This window comes from Schistocerca cancellata, chromosome 6 (genome assembly GCF_023864275.1).
Source record: "Schistocerca cancellata isolate TAMUIC-IGC-003103 chromosome 6, iqSchCanc2.1, whole genome shotgun sequence".
NCBI classification, from domain to species: domain Eukaryota; kingdom Metazoa; phylum Arthropoda; class Insecta; order Orthoptera; family Acrididae; genus Schistocerca; species Schistocerca cancellata.
In genome coordinates this window covers 100,086,763-100,114,529 of record NC_064631.1, presented here as the reverse complement: position 1 = coordinate 100,114,529, position 27,767 = coordinate 100,086,763, and the positions used below count along the sequence as shown (strand labels likewise).

Sequence of the window (27,767 nt, the reverse complement as noted above, 5' to 3'; positions counted from 1 at the left end):
CTGAACCCTGAGGAACATCAGTCCAGTTCTGTTATGTGAGGATGCAAGGTATATTGTGCCGCGTAAGGGATCAAATTAGTGAAAATCGAGGAATAGTGCCCTTACGGAGTGTGAGTTTCGGTCCACGTAGTGATTCCATAGTCCACATAATGAGTTTATAGACTAGGTGCTGGACGGATGTACCCACCTTGCCGTGCAGCGCGGCGACGGCCTCCTCGCCGAGCGCGATGCGGGCGCTGCTGGCGGAGGTCTGTGAGGAGCGCGAGTAGGAGACGAGCGGGTGGAAGCCCCAGTCGTCGGCGGTGTAGCTGACGGTCTGCGTGCTGCCGTCGGGCAGCGCGACGAAGTAGCGGCCGGCCGCGTGCTCGCCGTCGCGCGCCTCCTCGTGGCCCTGGCGCGCGCCCTGCTCGTCGCGCACCTCGTAGCCGAACTCGTAGCGCGGCGGGTGCTGCAACAGCACGCCACACCACACGTGCTTTTCAAAGTGTACTCAGTCTAGCAACTGGGTAGGCTACTGCGTCAGAGGTAATTACCAGTATGTTCAGTCATCAGGAACTGTACAGTATGAATAACTACTAGATTACAATCTAATAACGACGTCGTCGTAATATCGAAAGCTGTTGTAACGCGTTTTTTTTTCTTTATTGATTTTCAATTCTCCCCGAAGGGGGCGGGCCGGCAGCAGCTTACTACGCTGCTCTACAGCCTACAGACTTTTTGTAAATAAAGGAAGAAGAAAGAAACAAGGAAAAACAGGCGATAAAATGGCGATTTAAAGTGAAAAATGGCGTAAAATTGCGGAAAGTTAAAACAGAAAGCAAAGGGGGTTGGCAATGTAGATAAAAGACACAGGAATCAGACAAGTAACACAGTAGACACACAATTAAAAAACATGGCAACAGTCTGGTTTCTGTTCGCAGGTAATAAAAAGCACACCCAGCGACAGTATGATGGCTGTTCGCTACACTTCCCAAAAGACACAACATGGAGCACGCACTGGAAAAACACACTGTAAAACACTGCACGAAAAAGGCGACACAAAGATGGCACTCCCGACCCAAGGCTGATGGGGGGGGGGGACCTGGAGTAGGGGGAAAAACAAGGAGGGAGGAGAGGAAAAAAAGAAAAGGGGGGGGAAACCAAGGAGGGAGAGGACTAATAAAGGGGGAGAAGGGCAGACGCGAGAGGGAATGAGAGGAGGCAGAGGAGGGAAATGTAAAAGGACGCGGGTGAGAGAAGGGGGCAAAGAGAGGGGAGGTGGGGAAGAAAGAGGATGGAAGGGGGGAGAGGGAGCCCGGGAAAAGGACAGAGGAAAGGAGGGGGAGTGAGGATCAGAGTTGATAGGAGGGATAAATGGAGGGAGAGAGGGCATCATCCAGGAGGGGGGAGTTGATGGAAGCCACCTTGGGAAAGGAGATGTAGGGTGTAGAGATGGAGGGTAGGGGGGATACAACGGTGAAGACGTGGCAGGGGGCGGGGATGGGAGAAGAGAGGAGCAACCAGGGGATGAGGGGGGTCAAGACGGCGGGAGGTGTAGAGGATGCGGATATGTTCGAGGAATAGGAGCAGATGGGGGAAAGGAATGAGATCATAGAGGATCCGCGTGGGGGACGGGAGGCGTATACGGAAGGCGAGGCGGAGTGCATGACGCTCAAGGATTTGGAGGGTCTTATAGAATTTGGGGGGGGGGGCAGATATCCAGGCAGGACTGGCATAACAGAGGATGGGACGGATTAAGGATTTGTAGGTGTGGAGGATGGTAGAGGGGTGCAACCCCCACATCCGGCCAGAGAGGAGTTTGAGGAGTCGGAGGTGGTTGTGGGCTTTGGAGTGGATGGAGCGGAGATCAGGGATCCAGGTGAGGTGACGGTCAATGGTGAGGCCAAGGTAGGTGAGGGTGGGGGTGAGGCGGACAGGACGTGCGCAGACAGTAAGGGAGAAATCCAGGAGCCGGAAGGAGCGAGTGGTACGACCTACGATGATTGCCTGTTGTAACGCGTATTTATTTCCAGATAACGAGATATAGTTTTTCGACCTCCAATAGGTCGCGAAATCACAACCACAATGAAAACCCAGTAAAAATTGGCGCAGATGTGTTGTACTGCGTCTCTAGTATGCCCGCTTATCGCATCACGTCGCACTTGTCTGTTCTCAGAGACAGGGATGTAGAGGACAAGGGGTTATTTTCAGGAAATATGGTGCGAAATTGTGAGTTAGTGCGTTCCAGTGCGCGATGCGCCAGCCTCACGGCAGACGGCGGACGAAGGCTGCCCGGCGCATTATGCAGGTGACACAGTTTTGCAATGAGGGTCGATATGTGTGTACGTGTTTGGCAGCCATCAACAGCCAGAACGCAGCATTAGCAGAATTACGCAGGTACGGGCCGCGTGTGGCGCGGTTGCGTTAGCCAACTCACCGAGAACATTCTAATAAATACAGCGCCGCGTAACCGGCGGATTCAACAGCAATCTGCACTATTTAAGGGCATCAGAGGTGGGAGTCGGCATCAGTTCGACCGATTGGGCGTTCGGTCGCTGTTACGTCGTCGTCAGCACTGACGCTGTCGCCGAGGACCGGCTCGGGGAGGGCATTGCCCGCTGCTGCACCGGCAACTCCCGGCGTCGTCACTAGCCGCAATGTCTGCGGAGGCGAGCTAGGCCGGGCCTCGTGCTGCTAGCCTCCTACTGCCTACACAGCTGCTGACCGAGCACGGCGTCACGTTCCCCGTGCTGCGCGCATCGGCACGTCTCCACCACGACACGAGTGGTGGGGCTGAGCTACCAGAAAATGTATTGGAAGAACCAACAATAAAGAGGAAGATTGCTAAAAACAGCCACCTTCTTCTACCCAGCCATGCCCTACAACCCTGACCACATCACCCATTCTGGTCATTCTATTACAAGTGGTGTCAGAAGTAAAGACCCCTACAAAAATAGAGTCTCCCATAAATGTGTAGTGCCTGCTGAGCAGTTTCGCCCCATTTTATGCAACCCCACATAACGTAATTGTCACGGTGTTTCCTTCTTCATGACAACTCTCAGACGCACCCTGTTGCTGCAATGAACACCCATTTGCAGCGTTTTCGATGGAAAATGTTTGATCACCCATCATGCAGCCAGGACATGGCTTCCTCTGGTTTTCGTCTCTTTCCTTACATGAATCGCTGCCTATGATGACAACAGACAACTACCTGCAGTCCAGTGCAAGGAATTTTCGAAAATTACAAGCAGCTCCCTTCTATGACATAATGACAAACACCGAAGTCGGAATGGCGACTAGGTAGATATCTATCTGGAAGTGCGGCAGAATACTGCAACAGATCATTATTGATTTACACTATGGTTTCCAATTCGCGACCGATAGCTGGTTGGAAAAAAATGTACAGCACTCGTACTTTTGGTTTAGCGACCGCCTTCAGGTCATCTACATATGCATAAACATGTATAAGAAACATTGGATAGCGAAATACTTATGGCAACACACTCTACGTAACCAATACACACGAATCAACACTGTAAGCTTAGGGAAGGTCTCTTGGTGTCAAGCATATAATTTTATGTAAATTAAAGGTGGAGCAGGGGATAAAGAGGGAGAACTAATGATATCAGCTGCATCGGGACTTCATGATGAATCAGCGGCGACGAATGAAAATGTGCGCCCGATTGCGACTGGAAACACACATCAGTACAGAATTTAGCTGCTGTCGCGGCTAATCCGCACATCAGTAGCAGACAAACTGCACAGGAATCGGAAATCTCAAAAACGTAGGTGTTGAAAATGCTACATCAACATCGATTGCAACCGTACCATATTTCTTTGCACCTGGAATTGCATGGCGACGACTTTGAACGTCGTGTGCAGCTCTGCCACTGGGCACAAGAGAAATTACGATGACAGATTTTTTGCACGCGTTCTATTTAGCGACGAAGCGTCATTTACCAACAGCAAGGCGGCATAACATGCACTATTGGGTAACGGAAAATCCACGATGGCTGCGACAAGTGGAATATCAGCGACCTTGGCGAGTTAATATATCGTGCGGCATTATGGGAGGAAAGGTAATTGGCCCCATTTTATCGATGGCAGTCTAAATAGTGCAATGAATGCTGATATCCTACGTAATGTTCTACCGATGTTATGTCATGTTATGTTAACCGGGGGCCTAGAAACGTTGGAGAGGCACCGTCCCCGCCGCAGCCGCAGTGGTCCACAACCCCACGACGACTATCGCAGTCCACTTCACCCCTCCGCCGCTCCACACCAAACCCAGGGTTATTGTGCTGTTCGGCACCCGGTGGACCCCCCAGGGAACGTCTGACACCAGACTAGTGTAACCCCTATGTTTGCGTGGTAGAGTAATGGTGGTGTACGCGTACGTGGAGAACTTGTTTGAGCAGCAATCGCCGACATAGTATTGCTGAGGCGTTCTCAGAAATGTTAAGTTCACAAAGTTACATGTTTCACAGTGCAAGAACTGAAATAAAATGTTCAAACGGACCTATGTTCTGTATTTTAATTTAAAAAACCTACCTGTTACCTACTGTTCGTCTAAAATTGTGAGACATATGTTTGTGACTATTACAGCGCCATCCGTCACAAAGCGAAAAAAGTGGCCCAACTAAAACATTCATATTTCTTTACGTACTACACGAATACGTAATAAAAAAGGGGGGTCCTATTTTTAAAAAAACGCAGTTGATATCCGTTTGACCTATGGCAGCTCCATCTAGCGGACCAACCATAGCGCTATCTGGTTTCCCCCATCAAGCTAGACGAGTTTCGTTCTTTTTAGTTTGACGCTTATTTTGTGAGATATTTGGCCCGGTCACTATCAATGGACCACCCTGTATAAACATGTAGTTGTTTTAAAGTAAACAGTATAAAAAATTTATATATTATATGTACAAGGTGTTTCAAAGTGTATGCAACGAACATCTGAGGGTGATAGATCAAATCATTGGGAGCAACTTTTGTTTGACGCAAAATGTTCACTGATGTTTCCTGGTGACACTGGGTATCCTCTTGTATTGGTTATTCCCCTGACAAGTGACAGCTTAGACCTCATGCAACGTGTGTGTGCGTTGCGCGTTGCCTATCATCCAGTCATCTGCTCCGTATAAAAGAGCGTAACACCAACAAAATGAAACTCCCTGGTTTGCCTGTAAAATATGTTTCTCCACTTACAGACACTCATTCTTAAGCACTCCTTGTTGAAAATCACTTTACGAATTTATTGGACACTTGACTAGTAGACCCTGCTAGTTCGGCGAAACTTAGTCGTCCCAGTGTCGATGAATACCGAGGGAAGCTTAACGTCGTTGGGGCCTGTCGGAAAACCTTATTTTTCTCTAAAGTTCTTACCCATGACGTCATCTATCACCCCAGACATTTGATACAACGGCTTCTAAACACCCTGTACATACAGTTGTTAAGAATTAGCAGAACTAGTACCTTAAGGTACTGAGGATGCCAAATTAAGTTTCGCGACTGGATTAATAAAAAATGGAAAAACGTTAACATGGTGCTTATAATGCTGCAGATATTCTACACAGCCTACCCCACCTGAGTACAGCCCAGAGAACGTTTATACAACCATATGAAACCGACATGAAACTGGGATGTTGTTCAGCATATGCCCGGAAATGAACCCTTTGAATGTAAAATTAGTTAGAAGACCGGATCACTTTCAAATGTCCCGCTTCACGATATGCACACAGTGGAGACAATGAGCTCTCACCTCTACTGTACAGAAACTGCTACATGTGGCGAAGTTGCTGTTTGTTTCACGCGGTGCATCTGCTACACGCGCATTCGAGGGCACCATTACAAACCCTGTTGCGCTTCCGTGGAGGAGCACAGTCGACTGTTCTATTGCGGAAGTATCAGTTTCTAGCGGCCGTTATTGTATCATTACATACCGTATCATGAAGCGGTACAATCTAAAGTGGTCCGAACTTCAAATTTATTTTGTATCCACACGGTACACTTTCTTCTCAAAACTGCGTCTGCTAAGTCTCCACTGCAGTCCTGCATACGGAATGTAAATGGCGGCACTCATACCTATACTATGTGGATGCACAATAACGCTAATCAGTTGCTTTTCCATGTATGTAGTACACTTCATGCCAATTTGACACTTGTTGCAAGCCACTTTCACGCTCCTGCAATTTTAATGGGCAACACTGTTTACTGAATAGTAGAGGGAACAAAAACCGAACGATGCGGAAAATCTCTAATCGTTCTCCTATAGCATCGAATATAATTTTGTGTGTTTACAGTCAGTGATCAGGCAGAGAGTACTAGTAACAGCTTGTTTACAAAACAGTCTGGATTTTGCCGCCCCCAGAATTTATTGGCTAAGATACGAAGTATACGTCATCATACGAGTTAATTATATTGGTGAGGACTGCTGCAAGTATCTTTCTCCAATGGCTCCAAGATGGACATCGGTGATGAATTACACAAATATATCGTTTGCATTGAAGACTTTCCTAAAGTGCAATGTCGTCCAGGAAACCAGATCGTGGTGGTCCTACAACCACTCCAGTCTGTGGTTTGTCACATTTTATATTAGTAGCGCTAAGGGTCGGTAACAGAGTACCTCATCATGAAAATAGGCACACTGTTCCACTTGAAAGAATCCGATTTTTTTGTGTTGTCTGTTAGTGACAACGGGAAGGCCTCAGACACGGTCAACTGATTCGTTTCATTTTTGGCAGGTCACTTGTGCACAACCTAAAACGAAAGATTCTAAGATACTTTAGCTCAGCATCAGCCCGTTTTAATTAAACCATCCCTAAATTTCGTGACGCGCTATGTACTTAAAATTTATGGAACCGTTAGATAATTGCAAAGCGAGCATTTTTCTTCGTCATACGTGGAGAGCAGAGGAATTGTGTCCAATTACCGAACGATTTCTGCAGTTTTTTATTTGTCTTTTTTCCATATCATAAAGTGTAGGAATAACAGAATTAATAAGGTAAGAAAAGCAACAAGGTAGGCAAATAAATTCATCAAACGATTAATAAGGAATTATGATTTTAAACTTCTTTGCACGAAAACAGTTTGCTCAGCACCTGGCGTTGCCCAGGTGGATACCTATATCGGTCTTCTAGTAGTCTATCTCCTCCTCCCCACTCTCTTTGTCCTCGCCCCCTCTCTGTCCATCTCGTCCTGCCACCTTCCTCTGTGCATCTCCTCCGCCTGCAGTCTCTGCCCATTACTCCCCACCTCTCTGTCCATCTACTCCTCTCCGCTCTCTCTGTGCATATTGTCCTTCCCCCTCTATCCATAAGCTCCTTCCCCCCCATCCCTGTCCATCTTCTCCACTCTATCTCCTTCTCATTCCCTTTAAGTCCGTCTCCTCCCCTCCACTCTCTTTGCCCATCTCCTTTCTTTTTTTCTGTCCATCTGCTCCTTTCCAAACCACCCCTTCCCCCCCCCCCACAACCCAGTACAGCCTCCTCGTCGCCCCTCTCTCAGACCGTCTGCTCTATCCCATCTCTCTGTCCATCTCTTCATTTCCCCTATCTATCTGTTCACCTCCTCTTACCCCCTCTTCTCTCTCCACATTATCACACAAATCCCAATAAGGGGTTGCTGGTTCTTGCCCCCACAGTATTTCTTTCCAGATGGTAGGTAATGTGTTCCATATCTTTGCCCACGCGCTCACATGTTACAAGAATTTTACATATACAGTGTGTTACAAAAACGTACGGCCAAACTTTCAGGAAACATTCCTCACACACAAATAAAGAAAAGATGTTATGTGGACATGTGTCCGGAAACGCTTAATTTCCATGTTAGAGCTCATTTTAGTTTCGTCAGTATGTACTCCAACGTGATCAAATTGTAAATTTTCACAATCAACACGTGTGGGCTGACGAGAATCCGCACGCAACTGTGCAATCACATCATCAACACAGATTTTCTGTGAACGTTTGGGCAGGCATTGTTGGTGATGTCTTGATTGGGCCCCATGTTCTTCCACCTACGCTCAATGGAGCACGTTATCATGATTGCATACGGGATACTCTACCTGTGCTGCCAGAACATGTGCCTTTACAAGTACGACACAACATGTGGTTCATGCACGATGGAGTTCCTGCACATTTCAGTCGAAGTGTTCGTACGCTTCTCAACAACAGATTCGGTGACCGATGGATTGGTAGAGGCGGACCAATTCCATGGCCTCCACGCTCTCCTGACCTCAACCCTCTTGACTTTCATTTATGGGGGCATTTGAAAGCTCTTGTCTACGCAAACCCGGCACCAAATGTAGAGACTCTTCGTGCTCGTATTGTGGACGGCTGTGATACAATACGCCATTCTCCAGGGTTGCATCAGCGAATCAGGGATTCCATGCGACGGAGGGTGGATGCATGTATCCTCGCTAAAGGAGGACATTTTGAACATTTCCTGTAACAAAGTGTTTCAAGTACGTTCTGTTGCTGGTACGTTCTGTTGCTGTGTGTTTCCATTCCATGATTAATGTGATTTGAAAAGAAGTAATAAAATGAGCTCTAACATGGAAAGTAAGCGTTTCCGGACACATGTACCCATAACATATTTTCTTTCTTTGTGTCTGAGGAATGTTTCCTGAAAGTTTGGTCGTACCTTTTTGTAACACCCTGTATATGTAACACAGATCACACATATTGGTACACACATTTCACCTGCATCTTCAGCGAATTTCGCTTTGCAGGTACGTTTTGTCGCATCTCGATGTTTGTGATGTCATATCTCCTGAATTATGTGTGATGCAATTACATAATTTTGCATGTATATCCAGTGTTGTATGTGGATATTGTCTGTAAAATGTGTAGCAAATAGAGTTAGTAATAAAGAAGTAATACATTGAAAGGTCTTCCGTCGTGAGGCAGTTTCACTGTGTGAGCAGCGAAAATGTAATGAGCGATAAGCTTTTTTGCCTTTCATCGTTTCATGGAAGCAGTCAGCGAGAAAGGCTCGTAAAGGCTTGAAATTGTGAGTAAAGTTTGTTGCAAGTCACTGAGTCTCTCATTTTCAAACGCAAGATGAATATAGTCTGCCTGTTTGCGCGTCGTGAGACACGCTTCTTTCCATCCCCACCTCCACAACCTTCAGAGGTTGCTGGTTCTTATTTCCACAGTGGTTTTTTCCACACAGTAAGCGACACGAGTACCAAGTTCGGTTGAAATTGATAGGCTCGTTTAGAAAGAGATGCGGAACTTTTATTATATGTATGGAATTCGAGAAAGACTACCGTGAATTCGTCACGAGCGACCAGACAGCCGACCGCACGACGTTTGTTTACAACCAGTTGCTGTGCTGTATTTTATTTCCAGGCTTCAAAATTGCAATGTGCTTCTGGAAACCTCGTGGGAATCGCCCAACCGCGCGATACAGTAACGATTCAGGGTGAAAACCATGATCCACTGACCGTACCTACTTTTTAGGGGATGCTATCGTATGCGTGGTACGCACCAAAATTAATTCCAAAATACAAAATATTTTAAATTTAAACTGAGTCAGTTTTCCGCCGAGTATTCAGAAGGAAGAATGTAGTTGCGCGAAGACTGTATTGATTAGAGTAGGACTGAACAACTTGCTGATTTTGTGTGTGAACAGTCGAATCTGCCGCGTTGTGAGGAGTGAGGGAAGTGTGGGCACACCAGGTGGCCGTGACAGTACCGGAGTAGCACCAACTGCGAAATACAGGAGGGTCAGCCCTGCTCTCACCGTCTACTGTGAAGGCCTGCATTAGATGCTCCTTCGGCCGCGTGTGTATTAGCTCCGAGTGTTTATACGACAAGTACCATCCATGTAGTTATTTGAAGGATTGTGATGAACTGTAACAGAGTGAGTGAAAGAGGCTTTGTAAGGCGACCACGATTAAAATTTTAATTGTTTACTAGTTTACTCCCATCCCTACTAAATTCGATACGAAAGAAAGACATTCCTTTGGGAATCGAACACACGTTCTCCGGTCCCCAGCCATATTCGCTTTCGTTGATGAGCATTTACGTTGTGTCTACATAAACTGAGGTGACAAAAGTCATGGGATACCTGTTAATAACGTGTCGGACTTCCTTTTGCGCAGCGTAGTGCAGCATCTCCACGTGCATGGAGTCAGCTCGTCGTTCGAAGTCCCTTGCAGAAATATTGGGACACACCGCCTCTATAGCCGTTCATAATTGCAGAAGTGTTGCTAGTACAGGATTTCGTGCACGAACTGGTATCTTGATTATGTTCCATAAATGTTCCGTGGGATTCATATTGGGCGATCTGGATCGCCAAATTAATCTCTCAAACTGTCCAGAACCTTCTTCAAACCAATCGACAGCAGCTGTCGTCCGTTGATATGATATTGTTGTTTGGAAACATGAAGTCCATGAATCGCTGCAGATGGACTCCAGGTTGCCGAACCTGGAGTCAACAATCGGTTCTTTTGGACCAGAGGACCCAGTCCATTCCATGTAAACACAGCCCCACACCATTATGGAGAACCACCACCAGCTTGTACAGTCCCTTGTTGACAACTTCGGTCCATCGTTTCGTGGGGTCTGCGCCATACTCGAACCCTACCATCAGGTCTTACCAACTGAAATCGCGACTCATCTAACTACGCCACGATTCTCCAGTCGCTTAAGCTCCAACTTATATGGTCGCACTGCAGGCGATGCGGTCTCCTGCCATAGCCCATTAACGTCAGATTTCGCCGCACCGTCCAAACGGATACGTTCGTCGTACGTCCCACATTGATTTCTGCGGTTAATTCATGCCGCATTGCTTTTCTGATAGCAATGACAACTCTACGCGAATGTCATTGTTCAAATGGTTCAAATGGCTCTGAGCACTATACGACTTGACTTCTGAGGTCGTCAGTCGCCTAGAACTTAGAACTAATTAAACCTAACTATCCTAAGGACATCACAAACATCCATGCCCGAGGCAGCGGTCGCTCGGCTCCAGACTGTAGCGCCTAGAACCGCACGGCCACTCCGGCCGGCAATGTCACTGCTCTCGGTCGTTAAGTGAACGCCGTGGGCCACTGAGTTGTTCGTGGTGACAGGTAATGCTTGAAATCTGATATTCTCGGGACACTTTTGTCACTTTGCATCTCGGAAAATTGAATTCCCTAACCACTTCCGAAAAGGGAAGTCCCAAGCGTATAGCTCCAACTACCATTTCGTATTCAAAGTCTGTTAATTCCCGTCGTGCGACCAGAATCACGTCGCAAAAACAGCACCGCTAGTGCACTGCCCTTTTACACATTGTGCACGAGACACTACCGCCACCTGTACATTTGCATATGACTGTCCCATGATGTTCGTCACCTGAGTGTATGATGAAAAATGCTCAATTTTCCATTGTCTATTGATCCAGTCAATTGTGAATCGACGGCGCGTCATAAAATGTAGAGGTGGTTGTTGTGTCTAGGCAAGACAGCCTAGACACAATGAGAGGAAGCCGAAAGGCACGCGCTTAAACTCACGCAGGCTGGCGTGAGGTCTGAAACAGGATACGTAATGAATGCTGTAAAGAAAAGTACGTAGCTTCTGGAATACTTAACTTTAATCCACATTTGTAGAACATCGCTCTTGATGATACATTAATAGAATCTCAAAATCAATTGAATACGGCGCCTTGCTAGGTCGTAGCAAATGTTGCTGAAGGCTATGCTAACTATCGTCTCGGCAAATGAGAGCGTAATTCTCAGTGAACCATGGCTAGCAACGTCGGCTGTACAACTGGGACGAGTGCTAGTCAGTGTCTCTAGACCTGCCGTGTGGCGGCGCTCGGTCTGCCATCACTGACAGTGGCGACACGCGGGTCCGACGTATACTAGCGGACCGCGGCCGATTTAAAAGCTACCACCTAGCAAGTGTGGTGTCTGGCGGTGACACCACAGTGGTTTTCCTGAAAGATGGAGGGATACAGCTCCAAAATATCATAGACTCTTTCATTTTAGATTGTACACAAGCGACCTGCCAAATACGAGCCGACTCGGTTGGGCGTATCTGAGGCTTTCCTCTCGTGAGTGTAGCTTTCCTAACGAAGAGTCCTAGTCCAGAAACATCTCATGCTCTGAACGCTGTTTATGGCGACGGTTTCGTATGGACAGTTTCATTATTACGCTCACCACGCCCGGTAAGTATTCGATCTGCGGAGCGTTCGTGTCGTGTCGGAAGCGACAGCCCACCGGCTCGTAAACTCGGCACGTCAGCGTAAACCAGGCGGCCTGGGAGTGCAGCTCGCCGTAATGAGCTGTATCGAATTCGGCAGCCGGGAGCGAGCGCACGCGGCGATTGATGTAGCTGAAAGCCCGGCCGCGGCACTGAAAGTGTGCACGGTCGGTTTGCCGCCTGAGTTAGTCCAGTACCTCCGTCCGCGTGATTTTATTCCCCCGCACACGCTGCGAGCCGCGATTTTCACAGAAAATTTGTCGCACCTGTTTCACGATGTGCTTACCTACTGTGACTTTGCAATTAAACGCGCAGATAAAGTGACATCTCATATTCTAGAATATTCAAATGCTGCTGTTCAAATGTGCTGAAAAGTAATGTTTCCAAAGTATGTACGTGAAAACTCTTAAAGCTTTTCAAATTAAACATAACGTTATTAACATTCTACATCTTGATTCTTCATGTCAACATATTTGCAACCCTCTCCCACAGTTTGAGACACGACGGTGTGTAACTACGCCGTTGCGTGAGAAACTGCGTGCTGTAATCGAGTTTCGAATTCGGAGAGTTCGTCCACACATGGAGCACTGTCTGCTTCAGCATGACAATGCCAGACGACACACGAGCGCTCCTGTATGTGCAGAAATCTGACACTTTTAGTTCACTGTCATCGATCATCCTCCATACAGTCCCGACTTAGCCCGATCCTATTTTCATCAGTTTCCAAAACTTAACGAGCATCTTCGAGAACTTCTTTCTGATACTCATGAAGAATTGCAAGCAGAAGTGAGGCTGTGGCTCCGTCAAACATTTTACTATGACAGTTTCAAAAAACTGCTCTATCGTTGGCAGAAATGTGATCGTCGCCAAGGTGACTACGTTGAGGAACACTGACGGGAAAAAACTGCAACATCAAGAATGAGTTGTGCTGCTGTGGGTGGCTGAAATGCCTGTGAGTATAGTGTGCTCTCATGTTTGCTTTGTATGATTATGGGAAAAGGGAGACGGTGAAACCTTGTACTGAGAGCCCGCGAGCTTAAAAAGGGCAGCTCGTTTTGTATTATCACGTAATAGGGGAGAGAGTGTGGCAGATATGATACGCGAGTTGGGATGGAAGTCATTAAAGCAAAGACGTTTTTCGTCGCGGCGAGATCTATTTACGAAATTTCTGTCACCAACTTTCTCTTCAGAATGCAAAAATATTTTGTTGAGCCCGATGGAATGATCATCAAAATAAAATAAGAGAAATCAGAGCTCGAACAGAAAGGTTTAGGTGTTCGTTTTTCCCGCGCTCTGTTCGGGAGTGGAATGGTAGAGAGATAGTATGATCGTGGTTCGATGAACCCTCTGCCAAGCATTCTGTCAGTGTGATCATGTGATGTATCTGACCCCAGGACTGTGTCAATAAAGTTTCCCCTTCCTGGGACAATGAATTCACGGTGTTCTTATTTCAATTACCAGGAGTGTATATTACACTAGAACTGACATGTGATTCCATTTTCACACAATTTGGGTGCATAGATTCTGAGAAATCAGCACCCAGAACAACCACCTCTGACCGTAATAACGGCTTGATACGCCTGGGCATTGAGTCAAACAGAGCTTGGATGGCTTGTACAGGTATAGCTGCCCATGCAGCTTCAACACGATACCACAGTTCATCAAGAGTAGTGACTGGCGTATTTTGAAGAGCCAGTTGCTCGGCCACCACTGACCAGACGTTTTCAATTGGTGAGAGATCTGGAGAATGTGCTGGCCAGGGCAGCAGACGAACATTTTCTGTATCCAGAAAGCCTGTACAGGACCTGCAACATGCGGTCGTGCATTATACTGTTGAAATGTAGGGTTTCGCAGGGATCGAATGAAGGGTAGAGACGCGGGTCGTAACACATCTGAAATGTAACGTCCACTGTTCAAAGTGCCGTCAATGCGAACAAGATGTGACCGACGCGTGTAACCAATGGCACCCCATACCATCACGCCGGGTGATACGCCAGTGTGGCGATGACGAATACACGCTTCCAATGTGCGTCCACCGCGATGTCGCCAAACACGGATGCGACCATCATGATGCTGTAAACAGAATCGGATTCATCCGAAAAAAAAGACGTTTAGCGATTCGTGCACCCAGGTTCGTCGTTGAGTACACCATCGCAGGCGCTCCTGTCTGTAATGGAGCGTCAAGGGTAACCGCAGCCATGGTCTCCGAGCTGATAGTGCATGCTGCTGGAAACGTCGTCGAACTGTTCGTGCAGATGATTGTTGTCTTGGAAACGTCCCCATCTGTTGACTCAGGGATCGAGACGTGGCTGCACGATCCGTTACAGCCACGTAGATAAGATGCCAGTCATCTCGACTGCTAGTGATACGAGGCCGTTGGGATGCAGCACGGCGTTCCGTATTACCCTCCTGAACCCACCGATTCCATATTCTGCTAACAGTCATTGGATCTCGACCAATGCGAGCAGCAATGTCGCGATACGGTAAACCGCAATCGCGATAGACTACAATCCGACCTTTACCACAGTCTGAAACGCGATGGTAGGCATTTCTCCTCCTTACACGAGGCATCACAACAACGTTTCACCAGGCAACGCCGGTCAACTGTGTTTGTGTATGAGAAATCGGTTGGAAACTTTCCTCGTGTCAGTACGTTGTAGGTGTCGCCACCGGCGCCAACCTTGTGTGAATGCTCTGAGAAGCTAATCATTTGCATATCAGAGCATCTTCCTCCTGTCGCTTAAATTTCGCGTCTGCAGCACGTCATCTTCGCGGTGAAGCAATTTTAATGGCCAGTAGTGTATTTTGAATAACAACGGTTTTCCTACACGGTACTAAGCATGGCCGTGTGTTGCGTTTCTCGTGTTTCTAAATTTTTGTGCATGCCATCTAGGTTTAGATGTACATACATTAGTGATGTTGCTGGACAAGCGTGCGTCAGCGACCACAATTACGGAGCCCAATACCGTTTGTGGAGTTACAGGTATACCATAAAAGTTCTCAATGTAGGCGAGACAGGTTGAACCACCCGTGCTGCTTATCGTCGAAATCGGAGTAAAGCAGATTCGGGCTCATCAGGTCAGGTGCCAATGCAGGGGATTTACCGGTGGGGAAAGGGGGGGTGGGGCGTCTCGCTTTCTCGTGGCACTGTGCCTTTACCGTCCGCCAAGAGTGAAAAAACCCAGCCACCTGGTGTGGAGTCAGCGAATGCCAAGGCCTGTAACGAGCTAGGTCACCTTGCTGGCTCCCTGCACTGGCCGCAGGTTATCAACAAATGATCGAAACGACACCATCGTCTGAGGAGCAGTCTCTTTCTGCGAGCGTCGACTGTCGATGACCTGCGATACGTCTAAAGTGCGCGTCATTTATGACGGCGACCGAGTTTAGGTTCGTTTTGCGCATTTGACGTCACAAAACACAGTCAGCCAATGAACAGAGAACGACGTTGCCAGAGCTCGACTCCAGTGCAGAGCACAGACGAGTGTCTTCAGTTTTAGAAACGTTCGGTCATAAATAAAGTAATTGAACAAAAGCAATGTCTTGATAGCAGACTTCCTTTTATAGAAAGTTTGGAAAAAGCATTCTTTGTACCAATGGCTTCATATTCTATTAATTAATTAAAGCAAACAAGTAATAAGCCTCCTAATTCAGGCGATAGCAAGGTAAGGTGTTTGTATCATTCTCACTAACCGCTTTTTTGCAATAAAGAACAGCAGTAATTGTTATTTCCTATTGTAATTCGACGAAACGTGAGTAATCCATAGTCATACCAACAGTGTTTGTCGGTATTTTGCGTGATGTTTTAAAGTCCTCCGGGAGATGCATTGGATGACGAGTTGCGTTAGCGCAATGGCTGAAGTGTATGGCTGCTATGTGAAAGGTTCTGAGTTCAAACCTTGTTCGGTGCTTAATAGTTTCTTTATTTAAAATCAATATCGAAGTGTCTTACTTCATGAATTTTATTCGTTTGAATGTAATTTTTTGAAATTTCTGGTGACATCTAAAATCGACCATATGGAAAGTATACGCTATGGACTTTTACCACTGCAAACTCTTCAAAATTTCGTGCAATGTTTTACTACATCTAATGCTGCACAATAACTGCGTTGAACATCGAAACAAAATTAAGGCATTTATGGGGGGGAAGGTATCAGTCAAGAAGATGTGTAAAAATCAAAATTTTGGGCCAAATAGTTTTTATGAAATCGAATGATAAAATGTGTCAAGCAGTCGAAACACCATGTGTCTGCACAGGCGAGCAGTGCAATGATGAAAAAATCGCGCACATCGCGGAATGCGGGGAGCACGTCTATGTAACAGCGAAAGGGTTAATGCGGCCGTGGTGGCTTTACTTCATAAACTGTGCGCTCCCCCCTAAACATAAGTTTGCGAACTATACTATGGTGCTGCTTCTCTTGGCGGGTATGGCCGCGGTGGTCTAGCGGTTCTGGCGCTGCAGTCCGGAACCGCGGGACTGCTACGGTCGCAGGTTCGAATCCTGCCTCGGGCATGGGTGTGTGTGATGTCCTTAGGTTAGTTAGGTTTAAGTAGTTCTAAGTTCTAGGGGACTTATGACCTAAGATGTTGAGTCCCATAGTGCTCAGAGCCATTTTCTTGGCGGGTACAACTGGCAACGCAGCAATCTCCCGCGTCTGGGCGGGCATGCGCCAAGATAAAAGAATTGAACTATAGTCACGCCCAATGATAACGCAAGGAAAGCTGAATCGTATGATATCATAGATTGGAAATATTGACTCTGTCGAGTGTCATATTCACACTGTGGTCGCTTTGTTGATTGGAAACATACGTACTGCCACAAGAGAATCGCCCTGTAAAGAATTAACTACATTCTGAAGAGCTATTCTGAGTTTCTTCGACGTAAGATTAAGACGAAAACTATAATGTTACCATATCATTATTTACCAGGGTAAAGGTTAATTCCCTCAATGAATTTTGTGTTAATAGTAAGTAATGTGTACGTTTCACGTCTTTCGTCTTCACGGATTGATATGAGTGCTCTGAATTCGTTATTTTTAGCATTTGCAGGTAATCTAACTCATTTGGTGTAGTATGCTGCTGATCTTGCAGATAAGAATAACAACTGGACGATATCTTTGTCTGTGTTGTAAGAAATAATGTCTAGTCGTACCTATTAAGTACTCCCCAGTACTCGTTCCTTAGTACTCGAACTGTAATAAATCCTCTACGTAACATGATTCACAAGCAATGGAATACGCTAAAATTAAAAATTGTCCGGTACGTCAAGAGGAAAAAAGAATGAAAGACGGTACTGTTTTACTTACATCAGATGTAGAGCAAAATAATAAAACCGTACTAAAATTACGCTGACAAGGAAACATCACCAAGCTGATCTCGTATTTTAAGGAAATGAAATGAAATGATCGTGTGGCATTGCTGGCCGGGAGGCACCATCCGGGGAAGTTCGGTCGCCGAATGCGGGTCTTATTTCAATCGACGCCACATTGGGCGACTTGAGCAACGGTGATGAAGATGAAATGATGATGAGAACAACACAACACCAGTCCACGAGCGGAGAATATCTCCAACCCGGCCGGGAAACGAAACCAGGCGCGCTGTATGGGAGGCAAGCAAGTCATCACTGAACTAATCTGGCGGACATACACTCCTGGAAATTGAATTAAGAACACTGTGAATTCATTGTCCCAGGAAGGGGAAACTTTATTGACACATTCCTGGGGTCAGATACATCGCATGATCACACTGACAGAACCACAGGCACATAGACACAGGCAACAGAGCATGCACAATGTCGGCACTAGTACAGTGTATATCCACCTTTCGCAGCAATGCAGGCTGCTATTCTCACATGGAGACGATCGTAGAGATGCTGGATGTAGTCCTGTGGAACGGCTTGCCATGCCATTTCCACCTGGCGCCTCAGTTGGACCAGCGTTCGTGCTGGACGTGCAGACCGCGTGAGACGACGCTTCATCCAGTCCCAAACATGCTCAATGGGGGACAGATCCGGAAATCTTGCTGGCCAGGGTAGTTGACTTACACCTTCTAGAGCACGTTGGGTGGCACGGGATACATGCGGACGTGCATTGTCCTGTTGGAACAGCAAGTTCCCTTGCCGGTCTAGGAATGGTAGAACGATGGGTTCGATGACGGTTTGGATGTACCGTGCACTATTCAGTGTCCCCTCGACGATCACCAGTGGTGTACGGCCAGTGTAGGAGATCGCTCCCCACACCATGATGCCGGGTGTTGGCCCTGTGTGCCTCCGTCGTATGCAGTCCTGATTGTGGCGCTCATCTGCACGGCGCCAATCACGCATACGACCATCATTGGCACCAAGGCAGAAGCGACTCACATCGCTGAAGACGACACGTCTCCACTCGTCCCTCCATTCACGCCTGTCGCGACACCACTGGAGGTGGGCTGCACGATGTTGGGGCGTGAGCGGAAGACGGCCTAACGGTGTGTTGGACCGTAGCCCAGCTTCATGGAGACGGTTGCGAATGGTCCCCCAGGAGCAACAGTGTCCCTAATTTGCTGGGAAGTGGCGGTGCGGTCCCCTACGGCACTGCGTAGGATCCTACGGTCTTGGCGTGCATCCGTGCGTCGCTGCGGTCCGGTCCCAGGTCGACGGGCACGTGCACCTTCCGCCGACCACTGGCGACAACATCGATGTACACGCCCCACGTGTTGAGCAATTGGGCGGTACGTCCACCCGGCCTCCCGCATGCCCACTATACGCCCTCGCTCAAAGTCCGTCAACTGCACATACGGTTCACGTCCATGTTGTCGCGGCATGCTACCAGTGTTAAAGACTGCGATGGAGCTCCGTATGCCACGGCAAACTGGCTGACATTGACGGCGGCGGTGCACAAATGCTGCGCAGCTAGCGCCATTCGACGGCCAACACCGCGGTTCCTGGTGTGTCCGCTGTGCCGTGCGTGTGATCATTGCTTGTACAGCCCTCTCGCAGTGTCCGGAGCAAGTATGGTGGGTCTGACACACCGGTGTCAATGTGTTCTTTTTTCCATTTCCAGGAGTGTATTTTAAGGAGAAAGAAGTACACTTGCAAGATATTAGCACCAACAATCGATCCCGCCTCTACAATTTGAGCCACTACTCTGATAGTACACAGCTATGTATGACCTTCTCAGAGTAGTTGTTTTGAACTTTCGACCGCACCACTTGTTTGTCAATAGCTACGCTCCAATGCAGCCGTGACTGCGAAGTTTCCTACTGCGGAGTTTCCTACTACCAGAGGCAACATCACGCACATATACGTGCAATATTATATTCAAATTGATCTGAGCACTATGGGACTTAGCCGGCCGGAGTGGCCGAGCGGTTCTAGGCGCTACAGTCTGGAATCGCGCAACCGCTACGGTCGCAGGTTCGAATCCTGCCTCGGGCATGGATGTGTGTGATGTCCTTAGGTTAGTTAGGTTTAAGTAGTTCTAAGTTCTAAGAGACTGATGACCTCAGAAGTTAAGTCCCATACTGCTCATAGCGAATTGAATTGATTCAAATGGTTCAAATGGCTCTGAGCACTATGGGACTTAACTTCTGAGGTCATCAGTCCCCTAGAACTTAGAACTACTTAAACCTAACTAACCTAAGGACATCACACACATCCATACCCGAGGCAGGATTCGAACCTGCGACCGTAGCGGTCGCGCGGCTCCAGACTGTAGCGCCTAGAACCGCTCGGCCACCTCGGCCGGCAATTGAATTGAACCATGGGACTTAACTTTTAAGGTCATCAGTCCCCTAGAACTTAGAACTACTTAAACCTAACTAATCTAAGGGCATCAAACACATCCATGCCCGAGGCAGGATTCGAATCTGCGACCGTAGCGGTCGCGCGGTTCCAGACTATATCGCCTAGAACCGCTCGGCCATCACGGCCGGCCAATATTATTTTAACAATTTTCTCGTATTGGTATTCTGTACCTGTATATTGGACTAAAATCAACATGAATATATGTAAACAAATACTGAATTATTGTGAAATGTAGTTAACGATTTTCGACTTGCATTTCAATGTTGCCAATCACATTGATGAATACACTATCTCATGCAACTGTACTTCACTCCAACAGTACCAGAAATTTAAAAAAGAACAAAGAAAATAACGGATAACAATGTTAATAATTAAATAGCGCTATGCTGCTTTTTGAATGACACACTAATTCATTTCATTCATTTTCACTGCATTTGTGAACACTACTCAAAGCAAAGAGATATCTGGTACCAACCATAGGTTAGAAATTACTCAACTTGACACTATGAATAAAACATGTTTTTAATGTCAAAACAGTAATTCACAAATCTTTTACTCACTTCGCTGTACAGTAGTTCGCGCTCGGCCATTAACCGATTGCAGTGGGCCGAAGCCAGTGGTATATAACCGGTGGATGTGAATGTTTAAAACCTGTACATTGAGAACGGCATTGTTACGTACTATCAGAATTACGGCCCAAATTTTTCTCACCGGGTTTATTGCTGGGCTGGTATCTTGCAAGTGTGCTTTTCTCTTCTTGAATATAGGGTCAAATTTCTGATGTTTCCTTATGGGACCTAATAATTTTCGTGTGAAATACTTGTGTTGATATTTTGGCCTACAATGACAGCAGAAAATTACGAGGAAAGGAGATCATTTTATGTGATAATATTTCTACAACATTCTGCCTTTCCTAGAATTTATCCTGTCGTAAAGACACAACTGTTTTCATGACGTGGCAAATTTATTATCTGTAAGCCGATTCTTTAATGAATCGAACAAAATATTTTCAGACTTCTGATTACTTTACAAATGAGTTAATGTGCTATATATTTGACGTTAATTATGTAAACGAGAAGGAGTTTAAAAAAGGTTTGAGTTTATGTGTAAAGTTTGTTGGAAGTCGCTGAATGCTTTTCAGCTGACCCCACGGGAACATTGATCTGTGTGTTGTCAGATTTTTTAAAATGTTTCTGCATCGTATTTTCTGGGTGGCGATTGAGGAACAGCTCAGCATTTGTACAAACGAACGTGGAAAACGCCTAAAACCCAAAGTCAGGGTGACCTGTGTTACTCCTCACTGTCTTGCAATCCAGCACAGTGGGCGTTATGCTATACTAGTAGGTCTGGTAAGGTTACTGTTATTATAGAAAAAAATTCAGTCATTTCAGACTGTAATATCGTCTGAAACTTAAATTGAATTTAGATCAACCTCTGTGAAGGATTACGTTGCAGTCGCCAAATGCTGACTGCCACGACTATGGGCACATTGCAATGTACTGTAAGGAAAACCAACCGACATGCTCCCACTGTGGAGAGTGTGGCCGTCAAAAAGAGAGCTGTAAAAATACCAAGCAAGCTCCAGTGTGCATTCCATGTGCAAAAAGGAAGAAATCATTCAGCCAACGAGGTGAAGACTATGCGACATAGCAGATGTTCTTGGAGCGGAAAATTCAAAGAACCTAATACGGATTCTGAACCATTGTCTAATTCGCTGGCGAGCATCACAATAAACCACAGAGTAAATACAAACCTAGCAAATATCAGGTAGACGATCCAAGAAGATGAAACAATGTTTAGGAAGAAAACTATTAAACCAGAGCCCACTGACCAAACGGATTATAAAATTACCTGCTATCCTTGTAAGAAATGGAAACCTTTATCGAAAAGAAAGCGAGATGCAGAAAGAGCCAAACAGTTCTGGTCCAATATGAAGGGCAGAATCAGAAGAGACATAGCGACACAAACAGAAAACGTGACTGACCATATAGACAAGGACGATTACGAGATGGTCAATAAAAAGCATAATAATAAGAATAATGGAGAGAAGGAGCGGAGTTTCTGAAAGTGGCTAAGAAGAAAGACAAACAAAGAACGGACAACATATCTATCTCTAGACAAGGAAGACTTAAAGAAGAAGTACGGTACTCTCAAATTCAGAAAATGTTGAAAACGCAACAAATAAAGGTGTGGCGGCACGCAATAAGGGTGTGCCGGCACGCAACACGTTTAGTAGCGGAGTGCGATAGCACGCAAGAGCTAATGGAGAAAAGTTATGAAAATATACGGATCATAGAAACCAGAGACGACAGCGGAAGTAACGAAAATGATACAGTGATGGATATGACATGGAAGAATTTTATGGACAGACCCGCGACCTGTTTACGATATGAACATCCAATGAAACTATCTAAATTGGAGGATATGCGTGTGTTAACTATAGCAATAAATACCTGCTTAGGCGCATTCATCCGAAAGGCTGTAACATATACTGTCCTGTCATGGAGGAAGTTGTCCATATTCAGGTCAGTGTCAACAACTTGGCTACAAACACAAAGGAAGTCTCTATTTGATCTAGTTTTTAAGAAGAGTCAGAAGACACTTGATATTGAGCATCTGTGCAGGAAATTAGTGATGACACACGACCGAATTATATATATGTTGGACTGGCCCCATAGTTACGTGCTCACTAGGTTCCCACAGCATTCACTTACAATCAAGTGGCACTTCAACGGCAATGGAACAGAGACAAATGATAAAAATCGGACAGATAAATGCGGTACATACAGGATGAACTCGGGAAAAGTGTTAGAGGAGTTGGACCTACACGTACTATGTATAAAGTAACCATATTCCAGGAACGGGGCAGTACTCCACATGCCAGTTACAGCACAGATCATGACAACAGGTCATCATCCAATGGCAGAGAGTGTGGTGCCAGACAAAGACATAACAGTGACAATGCTGCATCAACTCTGTCATGAACACGCAGTGGCAATAATGACTGCCTTAGAAAACTGTACATAACTAATCAATATTTTCTATACAGTCAGCAGATACAGCCACGTATACACTTAAAAACAGCAGAAATACTGGGTCGACATGACAGACACATTCTGGTAATGGATGCAAAAAGCGAACTCACCGTTGTGATACAGCAGAGCAACGGATGAAAAAGGACCCTGCCTTCAGGATGCTATACATGAACTTGACCTACATGTTATGAACAGGTCTCTCAACCCACCTACTTTTCAAAATCGCGCAAATGCGGCAAAACTTTTATAGACATCACCCTCACAAATTCGGAAGCCAGTGACCAACTGAAATGTCTGTGATGGACTAACAAGTGCTCATAGTCTCACTTACAATCGCAGATAATAACATAGACGCTAACATCCAGCCCGAGCGACTATACAATCCACGCGAAGAGAACTGGGAACTTTGTAAGTAGGCTGTACAGGTTTTTATGTTGGTAACGCCATGTAGCGGTATATATGAAAATCACTGGCTGTGCTGTGTGTAGTCTGTGGCTGGTTTGCATTGTTGGAATTTGCAATTGTAGTGTTGGGCAGTTGGCTGTTAACAGCGCGTAGCGTTGGGCAGTTGGAGGTGAGCCGCCAGCAGTGGTGTATGTGGGGAAAGACATGGCGGAGTTTTGAGAGCGGATGATCTGGACGTGCGTCCATCAGAGACAGTAAATTTGTAAGACTGGATGTCATGAACTGATATATATATATATATATATATATATATATATATATATATATATATATATATATATACACACACACACACACACATACATATATATATATATATATATATATATATATATATATATATATATATATATACTCCTGGAAATGGAAAAAAGAACACATTGACACCGGTGTGTCAGACCCACCATACTTGCTCCGGACACTGCGAGAGGGCTGTACAAGCAATGATCACACGCACGGCACAGCGGACACACCAGGAACCGCGGTGTTGCCCGTCGAATGGCGCTAGCTGCGCAGCATTTGTGCACCGCCGCCGTCAGTGTCAGGCAGTCTGCCGTGGCATACGGAGCTCCATCGCAGTCTTTAACACTGGTAGCATGCCGCGACTACGTGGACGTGAACCGTATGTGCAGTTGACGGACTTTGAGCGAGGGCGTATAGTGGGCATGCGGGAGGCCGGGTGGACGTACCGCCGAATTGCTCAACACGTGGGGCGTGAGGTCTCCACAGTACATCGATGTTGTCGCCAGTGGTCGGCGGAAGGTGCACGTGCCTGTCGACCTGGGACCGGACCGCAGCGACGCACGAATGCACGCCAAGACCGTAGGATCCTACGCAGTGCCGTAGGGGACCGCACCGCCACTTCCCAGCAAATTAGGGACACTGTTGCTCCTGGGGTATCGGCGAGGACCATTCGCAACCGTCTCCATGAAGCTGGGCTACGGTCCCGCACACCGTTAGGCCGTCTTCCGCTCACGCCCCAACATCGTGCAGCCCGCCTCCAGTGGTGTCGCGACAGGCGTGAATGGAGGGACGAATGGAGACGTGTCGTCTTCAGCGATGAGAGTCGCTTCTGCCTTGGTGCCAATGATGGTCGTATGCGTGTTTGGCGCCGTGCAGGTGAGCGCCACAATCAGGACTGCATACGACCGAGGCACACAGGGCCAACACCCGGCATCATGGTGTGGGGAGCGATCTCCTACACTGGCCGTACACCACTGGTGATCGTCGAGGGGACACTGAATAGTGCACGGTACATCCAAACCGTCATCGAACCCATCGTTCTACCATTCCTAGACCGGCAAGGGAACTTGCTGTTCCAACAGGACAATGCACGTCCGCATGTATCCCGTGCCACCCAACGTGCTCTAGAAGGTGTAAGTCAACTACCCTGGCCAGCAAGATCTCCGGATCTGTCCCCCATTGAGCATGTTTGGGACTGGATGAAGCGACGTCTCACGCGGTCTGCACGTCCAGCACGAACGCTGGTCCAACTGAGGCGCCAGGTGGAAATGGCATGGCAAGCCGTTCCACAGGACTACATCCAGCATCTCTACGATCGTCTCCATGGGAGAATAGCAGCCTGCATTGCTGTGAAAGGTGGATATACACTGTACTAGTGCCGACATTGTGCATGCTCTGTTGCCTGTGTCTATGTACCTGTGGTTCTGTCAGTGTGATCATGTGATGTATCTGACCCCTGGAATGTGTCAATAAAGTTTCCCCTTCCTGGGACAATGAATTCACGGTGTTCTTATTTCAATTTCCAGGAGTGTATATATAATGACTTTTGAACACTATTAAGGTAAATACATTGTTTGTTCTTTATCAAAATCTTTCATCTGCTAACTATGCCTATCTGTAGTTAGTGACTTCAATAGTTAGAATCTTTTATTTAGCTGGCAGTATTGGCACTCGCTATATTGCTGTAGTTCGAGTAATGAAGATTTTTGTGAGGTAAGTGATTCATGAAAGGTATAGGTTATTGTTAGTCAGGGCCATTCTTTTGTAGGGATTATTAAAAGTCAGATTGCGTTGCGCTAAAAATATTGTTTATCAGTTTAGTGATGATCAGAATAAGTAAAGAGAGAAATGCCTGAGTACGTTCGGTTTTGCTCAGCTGTTTGAAAATCAAATGACGTAAGGGGTTTATCAGCACAGTCATTCATAAATTTTTCTAAGGGGACGTTTCAACTTTTAAAGTCAGAATTCAAGGCACAGCCACTGCAAGGAAGCGAATTTGATGTTATCTCTAGGGCGGACGAATTGATGCGAGCGTTGCAGAGGGTACAAAATTAGGCGATCCCAGTATTTGTTAAGAAGTCAAAAGGAGTCCCGCCCTAGAGTCCTGAAGACGCAGAGAGAGACAGGCGATAAGATACTACCAGAGATCCTTGGGGGAAACAGAACAACAACGAAGGTTGAGTTTCCCTCGAACACTCAGACAACATTACGAAGAACTATTAGACCAGACAAGAGTAGCAAAATGAGAGGAGTACATTAAGAAACAAATGGTAGCAGATGTTTGGGGTTTTTCATACAAACTTATAACAAACAAGGCTCGACCACGGACGGTATTATGAACCCTGAGACGATCCAAAAGCAAGATGCCGTCAGACAGGTAGACATCAGTGGAGTACCTACTCAGAACTTTGTTGCCTGATGATACAACGCTCTGAATTACTAGAGCAGCATGTGAATAAAACAGTGTTGTGATTCCATTTGTGCAGGAGGCTGTGAGACTGGCAATAATCAAGTTAAAGAATCAGAAAGCACGAGGACATGACAGAATCCTAGCAGGAGGGTTGCATCAGCTAGTGGACCACTCTGTGTCAGTGTAATTAAACGAATGTGTTTTGCAGGTTAGGGTGTTCAGAACCCGGAAAATATCCAATATCATTATATTTATAAAAGAGGAAGACAAAAATCCAAGAGAACCGAAACCTTACACGCCGATTTCTTTGATAAATGCTCTAGCCAGATTACAGGAAAAGCTTCTGCGCCGCCGTCTGAGGTGTCACAGAGAGTTAGTGGGTATGAGCTCCATGCAGTACGGTGTCAGGAAACAGAAATGCACCGAGGGTGTGGTGATTGAAGCTGGTTTGTTTGAGATGAATTAATTGTTTAATTTTTTTATTTACTGGTTCAATTGCATTAAGATGCGTATAGAATCAGACGTGCCGTTTTGCGAGGAACAGACCCTCCAGTTTCCTGAAGTAGTTCAATAAAAGTCACAAAATAATCTCCTCAGACTGTTCAGACCGAGACCAGAACCTTTCTGTTCATTCATATGATGTCAGTTTCTTGTTTCAGCGCCACTTCTGTCTGACAGAGTTGTCACGGAGGTCCTTGCAGAGATAAGTCTCCGTTGTAAGCAATGTTTCAGTTACGTCTGCACTTTCTAATTTCACAACGCAGTAATGAAGCGTGAATTCCAGTTTCAGACGCAGACTGTAAAGACTGTACGCGTAATGTTTCAGCGTTGGGGCAAGAAACTGTGCCAGCGATTTAGGCCGTTACTGGCTGGAGGAAACTGGGGAAGCTGTTGACGTTACGCATAGCTTTTAACTTGATGAGAAGCGCCTCGCAACGTAGCAACCAAGTTGGCAATTCCATCTGCTAACGAGGTTAGTTCTGTAGCAAACAAACAGTCTCCCACAACCAGGAAATCGCCTTCTCCTTGTCATACCCCTTTCATCTTCTACTGGCCACTTGCTGTATTTTATTTGCGTTTCAAGCTCACGCACTTCCTTTCTGTCTATTTTTTCCTTCATTCGTTAAGCTTTGTTCCCCTTAATCTCTCCCCCTTCTGAGGACAACTTAGGACACATCAGTGTCGAAATAACGAGTAAACTAAGGTAGACTTTTATAATTTGATTTATCTTGGTTTTATATTCTACGTAGTCAAATGGGGACGAACCAGTCGCTATAAGCCATTAGTCAAGATTCAGATCCTCAAAAGCTGTATCCACCTGCTAAGGGAAGACGACCCCCGTCTGGAGACGGAAACACATCTGTTACTGATAAGTTGTAGAAATAAAAGTCGACCTAACATTTCTTTTTACACTAAGACATTTCTACTCGTCCTAATCGTTAAAGAAAATGAAGACCTTACCAACTAACTTGTCCTAAGGTAAGATCATCAAAGTATTATAATGCCACTTTGCATTCGAATATTTTCAAGAACTCATATAATAGCTTGATTAATGTCTGAGCTTAGTTATGTATCCTGCAAGTTTATTCCCGATCGTGTGTGTCTGTCGTGTAGCTATTGTGAATCCCAAGCTCTGTTTCGGATATGCGGTAGAAGGAAGTTTCTGT

At 46.2% G+C, this 27,767-nt stretch overlaps 1 long non-coding RNA gene across 1 annotated transcript in view; it reads right to left on the bottom strand.

The window, feature by feature from the left end:
• Positions 1-424: 424 nt before the first annotated feature.
• Positions 425-27,767, bottom strand: part of LOC126191426 (uncharacterized) — a 239,931-nt gene continuing 212,588 nt past the window's right edge. Inside the window, exon 3 of the long non-coding RNA XR_007538347.1 lies at positions 425-448. This is a non-coding gene — a long non-coding RNA (uncharacterized LOC126191426). The remainder of the gene's footprint in view (positions 449-27,767) is intronic.